Source organism: Equus przewalskii, chromosome 18 (assembly GCF_037783145.1).
Source record: "Equus przewalskii isolate Varuska chromosome 18, EquPr2, whole genome shotgun sequence".
NCBI lineage: Eukaryota > Metazoa > Chordata > Mammalia > Perissodactyla > Equidae > Equus > Equus przewalskii.
The window spans coordinates 27,922,735-27,935,651 of NC_091848.1; the positions used below are offsets into that span (position 1 = coordinate 27,922,735).

A 12,917-nucleotide genomic window follows, 5' to 3' on the forward strand; every position below is an offset into this window, starting at 1 on the left:
AGAGGTATAGAAATAAATTGGGAGAAGTTAAAAGACAAACATGGGTAAAGTAGTCTTACAACTTTAGCTATGCATCTAAATTCTAAACTTGAAATCAAAAGATTGCATCTGCTTCTTTGATTGCGTACTAACTAGGAAAACATAGCTCTTATACCTGAACTAGATTGTTCTCAGGACTTTGTGAAAGAAAAGATGCAAGCATAAATTAGTTATAGAAAAAGGAAAAGAGACACTAATTCGTTTATTTGTTCATTCATTCATTTAGTCAAGCAATGTTTGAGAACCCATGATGTGTCAGACACTGTTTTAGCACTAAGAATAAACAATGACCAAAGTCTTTGCCCTGCTGGATTTTATGTTGTAAAAAGGAGGAGAATACACTATAAAGAAATAAATATGTAATGGCAAAAATCACACACACACTCACTCACGCGACAGGGTTACGGGATACAGAATTCCCGGTTATTTGTGATATAGAATAGATGTAATTATTTGCTATCAGTTCGTCACTCTTAAAGACCTCTGTTGTTATAATAAATTCTTTACTTCATTTACTCCTTCTGCGTCCCATCTGGTGGGGAGTGGGAGTTGTCTGCACCTAACGCTTTTACTTTTCAGAAAAAACAACTTTCTCATCCTCTGCTTGAAGGTAGTGTCTGCACACGTGTGTTTTGTGCTTAATAATCTCAGGAGAGTCCTGTCCACAATTACCTTAAAAAGGCTTCTGGGGCCCCACTGAAATGACTAGAAACAGCTCTCTTTAGTAAGCACACTGGAATTGTCTCATCATTTGAAGTGAGTCTACAGGTTCGGCTTCCTTTTGCCACTCAAATCTCACATGGCCTTTATGAACCAGTGAAAGTAGCAGGTGGCGTTTGGCTTTTGATTTTTCTTAACTCTGTCTCTTTCTGCCCCTCTCCAGGCTCTGTGCCAGTGGGCTATCAAGGTCAACACTTCATGAAACAGACTACAGATCATTCCAGCTCTTTCTTTGTGAAGGCTTCTGTTGGTTACTGTGAATGACGTTTAACCTCTCTGTCTTTAACTCCTAAAGTGACTGCTTTTATAATGCCATCTGAAAGCTTCTGTGGCTTTTCTTTTTCTCGGTTATTTTTATTTAATTTTTAATAATCTAGCCCCTCCCTGCTTTTTTAACCTCATATCCCTGAGTTTTCTTAATTTTTCACTGACTGATTAAATTACCGTACTTATTCCAAAACTCGTCAGCCTCCCTTTGGTGCATTGCTCTCCTTGCCATTTCCTGAGTCCCAGCTCTCAGAACTTTGCTTGCTAACATGTATGTTTTCAAAATATCAATGAAGTAAAGTTGTCTGTAGTAGAATTAGACAGCTTTTATTACTCTGTTTACCTTTTCTGTGTGTCTTTTTCAGCCTTATTTCTCATTTCTAAGCTTTCTAGAAATGTTATGTTTACCATGGAACTGCTGTTTTCATCGTTCTTTTCTAAACTGCAGATGCTGGTGACCACATGACTATTGCAAGAGGAGATAATATCTCTCCTTCAGTTGTTGGCATTAAAGAGATTTTCCAAAGCGTGGAAGCTTCAGGAAGCCTAAGTGGGAGCTGTGGCCTGAGTGGTCTAACTCTTTGATGCTTTTGGGTAGAGAACCTTAGAAAGTCTTGAGAAAAACCTCAAAGATCATCTGGGCTGACTGTACCCTGGCTATACCTAAGAATCAGGAGTGGCGCTTTCATAAAATACAAATGTCAGGGCTTCATCCTCCAGAGGTTATGATGTAGTTGTTCTGCAGTGGGCCTGTACATCAGCACTTTATGAAAGCTTCCCGTATGAACCACTGACTTCATCTCACCACCTGATTTTACAAGAAGAAAATTAGATCCAAAGCAAAAGTGACTTGCCCAGGCTCTCATAGCTACTGCTGGAGAATAGAGACAAGAACACGTCTCCTCATTTCTGGTCAGCACTGTTTCCAGCGCATTCCTTAGCATTTACTCTCATTTGTTGTGTCAGCTTGTCTACTCTGGTGCTGAGTGGTGGGGAGAATTCCTGAGTCTGAACCACACAGGAGAGTAGACCAGAGATTGTTCAGTGCTCAAACTATTCAATGTTTTAAACGTGTTGAGTTTATAAGCTGTTGACTCAAGATATAAGGGGAATCTGCATAACCGGTGTATCTGGTTAATCTGATGTAGATAGGTTTCCAAGGAAAGGGTTATAGGATTTAGGTTTAGGACTTAATACATCAAAATGTGGGATGTGTTCATAAGAGGTATTTGTGGCATGTTGTATAGCATCATATTTGTTGGCAAATATCTCAGGTTCAAGTGATGATTCTGTCTTTATGTGGTTTGAGACCTTGGAGAGACTCTGTTCCTTTTGAGCTTTCTTTCCTTTGTCTTTATAATGAAGATATTATTCCCATCTGCCTGCGTTTTAGGAGGGTTCCTTGAGATGACGTGTGTGAAAGCTCACAAATGATAGATACTCAATAAATGTTAGTGGGTTTTGGAGTAAGGCAAGTCTATTTAACATTTGCTACAGCAATAAGATAGGACTAAGTATGTGGACAAATGAAAAGGGTAATTTCTGTCAGTTTTGCCTAGGACATTCAGAAGGAGTAGGTGACAGACTGTGGACAAGTCTCACCTCATGAATCTTGCATGGCCTGTGGTACCAATGAGAGGAAATGTTTGAGCCCCTAGGGAAAATGCTAGTCTTCCCCTCCAACATTAGTATCAAAAATGCATTTTGTACTATTTCTTAGTATACCTGAGGCTTTTTATGTTCATGAATATCTTAGTGAGTCCCAGAATCATACATTCCTGAAAACCCTTGGAAATTAACTAGTTCAGCCTCCCATCCAGAACTTGCATCCTGGATAAATGATTGTGTAGACTCTGCTTGCACATCCAAAGTGATAAATGATTCATTACTCACTGGAGCTTGTTTATTTGTTGGGTAAACCAAGTGTTTGAAACATGTTTCTTATACTGGATTCTGACTTCTTAAATCTTTTGCCTTCTGAGTTAACACATAGCAAGTCTAATCTTTTTTTCCACTTGAGGGCTTTTCTTGGTTGCAAGAAACAGAAACTAACTCACACTGGCCAAGTGAAGGTTGGTTTGCTGTAAGTTGGAAAATCCGAGAGGTCAAAAGCCATGAAGGTGGGAACCACAGTAGCTCTTGGGTCCTTGAAACTAAGAGTTTCAAGACTTTCACTCTGTTGCACTTCCATCGCATGAGTCCATGAACATCCTTGCTCTTTCCTCCTTGTGCACATAAGATCCATTAGACTCTATGACTCCAAGGATGGTAAATTTTCGTTACTGGTCCTCGCAGAGCTTCTGTTTTGTTTTTGTTTTTATTTTTCTTTGCCTCATCCTTTAACCTCATTCCAATTTCCCTTCCACCCAACAGATTCCTGCTGTAATGTGTTTGGAATAGTCTTTATATATCTATGAATCTTTGGAAATATATAATATTTTAATTTACATTATAACAATATCTAACATTTATCATCCACTTCCCATGTGCTAAGTTCTGTTTCAAGTCCTTTAAATGTGTTAATTCCAATAATTCTCATAACAAACTCTATGACACAGGGGCTGTTAACTTACGTGTTTAATAAATTAGAAAAGTGAGGTGCAGAAAGTCACTTTCCTGAGGTCACATAGCTGATGAGTTAGTAGCTGAGCCAAGATTCGAATCCAAGCAGTCTGACTCTGGACATCTCACTCTTGGCTCTTTTGCCTATAGATCACTGGACTGTGCTGTAGACCTGGTCCTGTTTCTTATCTTTTTCCCTCTTATTGTGGCTCAGCATAGCCTTTTTTGGTTCCCAAATTAAATAATACAAGTATTATTAATTATAAGACATAGATAACATTTGTAGACGGTTTAGATTGTATCAGACATTAAATATATGGATTAGACTGTTTAATTTGAATAGTATTAATTTTTTTCCACAGATGAAAAAAGTTGCCTACACTTTAAAACTGGTCAAGCATGTATGAGACATGTTTAATCATTTACACAAAGAATGCTCCGTGAACATATAACGGTTACTGTACGTATGGTATCTCCGAGACACACTTTGCCTACAGAATGGGAACTACTGCTCTACTCTTGCTAATGGGTTTAAACAACTATATTAATTTGCATTTGTTTATATGATCAGCATGGTCTTTTAAAGATCTGTTCACATTGCAGGCCTCCAAGGAGTTTACTGCTTCTGACACTGCAGAGTATTCCAGAGTGTGTATCCACTGCGTTTCATGGATCCGCTTCCCTAGTGATATACCTCAAAGGTGTCTCCAACTCCCTGTTCCCACAAATTTGGCTGTGATGAACATTTTTGTACAAGTGTTCTCAATGATTGGTAGAAGTTAGCTCAAGGTTTGTGGCTAGGAGTGGGATGCTTGGTCCTACTGCATTTTCATACTCAATTTCACTAGGTCTGCCAACAGTTTTTAATATATAGGCTACACTAAGGTCCATTTCCCCCAGCCAAGCAATAGGGTTTTCCTTTTCTCCAAGCTTTCCTTTTCATCCGCGCTACATGGTATCATGACACTTTATAATTTTTGCCGGTGTGATGGATGTAGAGTGGTAACTCCTGGTTTCTGCTTCTGTCCCATGCATGATAAGCTGACTCAGTCTCTCAAAATTACTGGGGAGAAAAGTGACTTGTCTCATAATAGTAGAGTGTCCATTTCTGATCAAATATATATCTAGGATTGCAGTCATAGAGAGGCATGTTGCCTACTCAGTGGTTTCTGTGGGTGGGAATAGATTCTCTGAGAAAGTGTTGTTGCCAGGGTAGGCCATTCTACTGATATTACTGAGGGGTCCTTCTTTCTCCCCTTCATTTTTTCAGTATTTATTGAGTGACACCCACATCCTAGGGATTTTTCTAAGTACAGGTACTTGCGACACAATTCTGAGCAAAAGAGACACGGCCTTTGGTTTTTTGGAACCTCTAGTCTAGTTGGGGGGATAGCTGTTGATCAGGTACCCATGCAAACATGTAACCACAGCAAGTGCTATGAAAGGGAAGCAGAAGGAGCTATGGTTTATAATAGGGGTAGGTGATCTATTTATGATGATATTTTTCAAGGATGTGGGAATGCTGACTGCTGGGAAAGTTATGCATAAGGCAAAGAATATTCAGACAAAGAGATTAATCTGTGCAGGGAGCCAAAGGCAAGAGGGAATCTGATATCTTCAAGGACTGGAAAGACCAGCGTTATTTTGAGGGTTTGGATTCACTTATTTAACACATTTTTATTGAGCACTTACTAGGGTCCAGAATCTGGCAGTGAACAAGACATAGCACTAGGCGGTGAGTGAGATGGAGCTGGGAAGGGAGGCAAGGAGCTCTACCATGCGCTCGTCTCCCTCAAGTTTTCTCTAATTCAGGTAGCCCACGTTCCAATGATAGTTCTTTTTTTATGATCTGGTTTCAGAGCTCTCTTAACCTTCTGTTTACCCTCATCAAAATGTGGTTCAGTTTGTCTGGGACGCTCTTCAACAGGGGCCTGTAGAACTAAGTGTAAGATTTTAAGTCTTACTGTCAAGAAGAGATGTATTGTTGACATTAGTTAAGTTTCCTTGCTGTTATCAGCAAATATCACTCCTTATTTTTCTTCTTTTGCCATAAGCCCAGCAATATATTATGTGTGGTTCAAGGGCACACATTCTGTGCAAAATTGCTATAAAAATAGATCTCTTTTGGGCTCTGAGCTTGGTGTTTAACTGACTGATCTCCACACCTCTTGTTTCTTCTTTTTCCCAGAAAGACTACACTTGCTACATGACAAAGATAGGCTGTTTCTCCTCAGTGTTGTCAGACAAAATGCTTAGTTCTGGGAGTTTATTTTGCTTTTGTCTGGGGTTGATGGAGTCTCCTTTTCTTTTAATTGACTTGTGATGAAAAGGGAAAACAACAATTAAGAAAAGACCTTGGACAATTTCCACCCATTCCTGACTCCCTGACCTTGCAACCTTTACACCTACCGCTTTTGCCCCCTGTGCTCAAAGCCTGTGAGAGGAAAATGGCTGATATTGAGGGGAGAGTTTGTTTTTTTTTTATTGGCCCTTGCTTCATTTTCTAAGGGATCAAGTGGACGTATCACATAATGCAAGTGGTCCGTATCAGGGGATAGAGACACCAGACTGGTTTTGCCTTGTCTGTTTGATGGAGTCAGTTTGAGTCCTATGAAGAAGACCTGCTTTGTCGCATCTTGTTCATTCTTTGTATTTCATGCATCTCTCTTCTCCAAATACTCCCCTACTCTGAATTCTGTTCCTTTCTTGATGCTAGACCTTTTAGCTCCAAACTCACCTCTAACACTGTCAGCTGAGAGAGCCATACGTGAGCATGGTTCTCATTTGTGCATGGTGGCCTGCAGGGCGTAGATTTTAGTTGGTTGCTTAAGATTCTTCCTTAGGTGGACCTCTGTTCTGGGTTCTTTGGTTTCATCTCTTTTAAATCTGTTCCTCCTCAGGCGTCTGTTTCTGACACTGTACAGTCCTGTCATTTCTCTTTGACTCTTCCTTCTTCCACAGGTATTGAGATCCACCTGTTCTACTTCCCCATCATCTCTGCCTTCTCTTGACATCACGCCCCTCCTCTCTTTGGCAACTGGCTTAGTTTTGGCCCCTTAAAGGAATCTGGAACTTCTTATCTCCAGGCCCTTGGCCTCCAACCACTTTGCACATTGCTCTTAATTCTTTCTGAATTCCTTCTGTCTAGAATACACTTTTCATTTTGACCTGATCCTGTTACTGGCCTATTGCCACCTTTACTATATTGACAGTGCCTGTGGGAATAAGTCCCAGTGTGGCCAGGAATCTGTGATCCATTGCTGATTGAATCTGCTTGTTTAACTTCAACTCCAGTTGCATCCCTTTATGCCCTTTGCTCTGGCAAGATTGCACCATGCACTATTGCCTGAAAACAGCACATGAACACCTTCCTTGTGTCTTTACTTGAATTGTTACCTCTGTCTAGAACACTCTTTTTAATGTTTTTACCTTTGCATATCTATTGTACAATCTTTATTAAAATACTGCCTTCTGTAATAAGCCTCCTCTGATTCCTTAGCTGAAGTTTATTTTGATTTCCTTCAAGTTTCTGTTACACTTTATGGGAACTTCTTTTGCATTTCGTAGCATCCTACAGATGAGGAAACGGGGCTCAGTTTAAATAATTCCAAGTCATAAATATAGCAAGTAGAATTAGGGAGGTTCGAACTCACATTTCAACTAAAAATGCCATATTCTTTCCACCATACCATCTTCTCATTCTATATAGTTCTGCCTTATGTAGTATAGTTGAGGGCATGTTACTGGCATCATGGCTACCGTTTTTGGGTGCTTAGTATATTTCAGGCACTGCTTTGCATATCTTGTGTTTATTTAATTTAATAGTCATAAAAATTATTTGAGGCAATCCCCACTTTACGTATGAGGAAGTGAGCCACAGAAAGGTTGAGTAACTTGTCCAAGTTTATGCAGCCAGCAGGTGACAGCCAGAATTCGAACCCAGGCAGTCTGGCTCCATACCTATGCTCCTAACTGCCCAGCAATGCTATAGTGAGTAGGAGCTCAAAATAGAAGCCCAAAGTCATCATTCTCAGTTGACAATATTTGAGAGTTGTGGGCTGGGATATTCCTCAGTAAATTTTCTCAGTGGAAAACCAGCATATCTCTTTGATGTGTGTTTCAAGACCTGAATATTATCCACGATTTCTCAGTAGTGGATATTTGAGAGTTTTAATTTGAGATAAACTAATTGTGAGAACTTTCTTACCTGGAAAGAATTCCACTGTAAAATCTTTATTTGTATTATTTGAAAATAACTCTAGTTTTATGCTTTATACACAAGGATGAGCTAACTGCTCATGTTATGTTCTAGAAGGGATTCACAGTATGTTATTGGAAGAACAGCTTTTAGTAGTGAGCATTTGGAGAAGTATCCCTTATACGAGTGGGATGACACACATTGTTAATATCCTGTTTTTATGTTCATCTTCACAAGAGCTGAGCTTGAATGGAATCATAGTTCTAGGGCCAGACAATTAGAGTGAAAGAAAATTTAATCAACGACATAGGTGCTACTTTGTCAAGTTGTATGGTTTCAAGGCAGTTTACATAGACATAATTTTTAATTGGGAGCCTGATGAAATCTCAAGACTATTATTAATAGTAACACTTGTTGACAAGCAGTGCTAACGTGACAAACCTGACAAGGAGGGAAAATGAGGTACTGACCAGCTATACTGACTTCTGTTCCTAGAAGGATTCTTAAATAGTTTATGTAAAATGAATTCTACAGACTCCCAGAAGAATGTGATTTTCTTGAAACCGAAGACTAGGTTCTATACATTCCTTGTAATAGGGCTCAGTTAATGTTTGGAATGAATAAAACACACTCAGAGGGAGAGTGCTCAAATCTTTGGTTTCCTTGATTAGTGAACTAATTGATATCACATTTGAAATTTAAGTCAGTGAAATTTTATCATTCATTTGCTCTATGAATGACATGAGCCATGGCTGGAAACAGTAGATATGTGTACTAGATTTAAAAATGAGGCATAAAGTGAACTCTTTATCATAATATACTGACTGGAGAATGAGAAGGGCAGTGTTGGTGAATTTTTTGGGGAAAAAAAATTAAAATAAATGGGACCTGCTTTGGATATGGTAAAACCAGTTCTCAGTGCCTAACCTGTAAAGAGGATGGTAGTTTTGTCCCGGATTTTGCAAAGGATCTTTTAATTAAAGGAGCAAAGAAAACTATGGTTGACAAATATGATTATGAAGAAGTAAATCTGCTTTTGTGGGCTCGCTGATTCATGCATGCAGCATTTATTGACACTGTGTCAGAAACCGTGTGCTAAGTACTACTGAGAGTGTTATCAAAGTGGGTCACCACCAATTAGTAGTGATGAATCAAATCAGTGGGTTGTGATAATGACCAGTGAAAACAAACACTTCAGTTATGCATGCATGTGTGTCTGTGTGTATGCATGTACTTACTGTGTATGTGCTGGATCTCGGTGCAAAATGCATCTTTTATTCTGGGTCATGGTCAAAAATATGTGAAAAACCGCTCTGGGGGACATAGAAATCAACCATAATTTTCACCAACAGGGAGCTTACAGGTGAGTAGATATGGATATAATTATAAAACAGAAAGTGATAATGCTATAAGGGAGACACAGGTAATCTACTATGAGAATGCAGTGAAAACAGAAAATAATTTGAATGAAGAAATCAGCAAAGGCTTAGTGGAGGAGACGACTTTTGTGCTGGACTTGAACTGTTGGTTAATTTTGAATGGGATTTGGCAGATGGGCGTCAGGCTGGGGATTGGTGCATGTGGATATGCTGAAAGGTGTGAAGACATTCCATGATATTTCAAAGAAGCGTTGCGTCTATTTTGGCCACTGATAACAGAGCCACCCTTGACTCTCGAGTTTAAGAAGAATCTGAGCACATTGAACAAATAAATAAGCTAAAAAAATGGAACTCGGGTGTTAGGAAATTCCTGTTGATTTATGAGAAAAGAAACTAAGTCCAACGAAGAAAAGTGCATGGAGTGACGTGATAATAGTCCATAATTACTTTGCTTTTAAGATTGCTTATATAGTGATGTAGCAGTCCCTTAGTTCCTGAATCCTTTGAGGAAAGGGCAAGAGGTAACTAGCCAGAGCTGGAGTTAGTCCGTGTAGAAAATTAGGCAGCTCTAGTATTTGCTTTCACTCTTCAGAAACTCTGGCACTACCTTTGGCTATCTAAAGCAGAAATTTACTAAAGAATCGTAGAATTTTACAGTGGAAGAGAATCATTTTGAGAACCATTAAAAGAAGCATTCAGTTTTCTCTGAACATTCAGAATGCCTACGAGCGGTAGATGTGGAATGATGGAATCTTCCCCAGAGTTTGGTCCTATTGAAAAACGGAGCAGGCTTCCTCAAAAGGTACTGAAGTCTTTGAGTTGAATCTGGACAATACTGTTCCTGAGAGATCTGGGAGAGGAGAGACTTCAGTAAGGTAGGAGGTTCGTGCCATGGCAGTAAGATCTTTTCCTAGTCTACAACCTCCCCTTTCTAAACTTGCCGTCTTGTTGTACAGTTAAATAATGGAATTTTAAAAAGTTCCTAGTGCATAGGAAAAATGTACTGGGATATTGGGACATTTGGGTGCCAATCTAATTCTAATTATGTCTTGTTTTTCAAAGAGAGGAAAAGCCGTTAAACTGCTGGAATTTGTCTCAATAGAGTTTCCCCACTGAGAGTGGAATATTAGCTTTTCGCTGTGATGGGTCTAAGCATGTGAAATGCTCCCATGTTTGGAATCACATTAAGTGTCAGTTCTCCCAACACTTGTATTCCTCAGGGCAATGATTTGAGAATTAAAATCCGGTAGTGTTCCCCTTATCTTTTGAGGTCACTGGATTGGTGCTATCCAAATAATAATGACATTATTAATGATAGTTGTGTGCAGCATATTGGTATTAAGCCATGAGCTGATATATGAAGCAGTAGGTTTTGTATTTTTAGTTCATTTCCTTAGGCAAATGCAAATATTGTACTTGCACAGTTACCTCAGGCGTTCACAAGTTAGATTTCCAGTGCAAACAGTTTCCAGTAAATATGAACCAAGTGGTACTATTAGTTTTTCATCCACTAGGCGCCTTTTTAAGCTTCTGAAGAGATAATTGAAGGGGAACTCGGATATGGGGTAAATTGTGGATGTGTATAAAAGATTCAGCAGAGATTTAAGGCACTTCCAACCCACATGAAACATTAAATATAGTGACTGAGACTAGCTTGAAGATGGGCTTTTTCTTGATCCTGAAGAGTTGTCTACTTTTTTATTTTATAAAACAAGATGAGGGCAGTGCGTTTAAATAAGAAATGAAGTGAACACAGTTAAGCTGCTTTACCTTTCTTAGCTTTAAGATTGTGGGGCTTGCTATCATAACTTTTAAAAAACATAGACTTTTCATCTTTTAAACATTTTACTATGGAAAAATTCAAGCATATACAAAAGTAATAAGAATACTATTGTGAACCTCTATGAATATATTATCCAACTCGGGCAATGATTTGACTTAGGTCTCTGTTGCTCCATCTATATACCTATCCTTCTCCTCCACCTAAGATTATTTTGAAGGTAATCTCAGATATCATATCAGCTAATTGCTATTGTAAATTTTCATCTTTAGTAAGCGTGTCTAAAAGATTCCTTTCAATCAACCATGAAGAACGTGTTAGGAGGCCTCTTTTGAAAGGTATTTATTGATCTTGTGGCTTTTGCATGAGCATAGGTGTGGCTGTGTTATAGTAGAGGGGACTAGAAAATGCATTCTTTTGGTTTGCCTGTTTCTCTGTTTCTGGAGGTAGGCTTAGCTTTGGTGGCACGATATGGGAGTGTTATTGGATAAGCGTTTAAACTCTAAGTGGCATATTTGGTTGGGCGAGACCCCAGGTTGGTCTGAGTTTACTGTAGTTACCTAGTCAGGTAATCTAGTGCCATCATTTTGCACTGAAAGCAAACAACTAGCATTCTTAAATTATGTAGAATATCTTTTAGTATTCTATTTATAGCAGAGTTGTGGTTTTATTTTAAAAAGTACTGTAAGTAAAGATACTGAAATGAGCCCAGGTTGAACACACTCTCTAAAAACCCTTTATTATGCTGATTTTTTCCCATTCCCTAAGTGGAGGAAGTGGTCTTTGTGTACCAAGTGCAGTGCAAAGTAAGTGTTTGTCTTAGACAGATTACCTAGAAAACAGAGCCTGAGGCAAAAGTGGTTGTTGCTTGACTGGAACAAGCAGACTCAAGGAAGCAGGAGTGAGGGAAAAAGACGAGTGGGACTTGGAAGGAGGACAAGCATATATAAAGGGGTATGTTACGAAGCCGACCACAGCTCCCTAATAGGTGCACCTGATTGCTTGGTTTTACAGCACATCTTCACAAAGGCCTCAGGCACTAGTGTGCCTCAGAACACTCCATTAATAGGAGGAAGGGAGAAGAATGTCTGTGCTGGTTCCTGATTCCCATTGCTCAAAGCGTGTTCCTTCCTGTTCAGTACTGAGTTTTCCAGCAAACCTGCTTTATTAGCTCCATTTTCCAAAATAATTCTCTTAAGTATAGTTTTACATTTTACAATAAAAACCATGGGAAAGAAAATTCTGGGAATCTATTTTCACGAGAACCTGTCTAGTCTAATGTGACCTCAAGGGAGAGATAGGGTTTCATAATATTCCACACCAAACCTAGTTCTGAACTTTAATGTCTGATTATTATCAATAGAATCAGATTAAGAGCATACTTTTCATTTGGGAGCCTTCACTCTGAGATCAAGAGAATGCCTCAGTTACATCATGTTCTGTTTTAGTCAATAGTTTTTACTTTTCTTGTATTCATGAATCTTTTGCTTAAAATTGGAATGTCTACATTCAAGGAAAGATTGCCAGAGAGATGGTTGACAGTTTCACAGCAGCAGTTTGATGAAATCATTTCCTGCACATTGAGAAGTTAGTCAAATGTGTAAAAATTCTAGCTTTAGTTTTGTCTGCCTTATGATGAAAGTTTTTAGAAAGTAAACAGTTGCTTCATTAATTTTAAGACATCTTTCTATTCATCAATGCTAACACCAACTTTTTTGGGTATGTGCCTTTCTTGTTTTTGAATCTGAACAAGATCCATAGAAAAAGGGTACATAGTTCTTAGACTTTGGCTGGGGTTGGAGTGTAGATTTCAAGGCTGTTTAGAGCTCTCCTCACAAATTATCCATATACCCTTGAGAATGGCAGTCTACTTTAGACTGAGTTTCATCCATTCTATACAAAGAGATTGAATGAGATGGTCCTTAGGTATTCTCTCTGCTTTGTCCTTTGAAAATTTTAAATGACTGATCTC

At 38.8% G+C, this 12,917-nt stretch overlaps 1 protein-coding gene across 13 annotated transcripts in view; it reads left to right on the top strand.

The window, feature by feature from the left end:
• LPP (LIM domain containing preferred translocation partner in lipoma) overlaps window positions 1–12,917 on the top strand; it is a 637,427-nt gene that overhangs the window by 252,837 nt on the left and 371,673 nt on the right. The gene's annotated exons all lie outside the window — the stretch shown is intronic.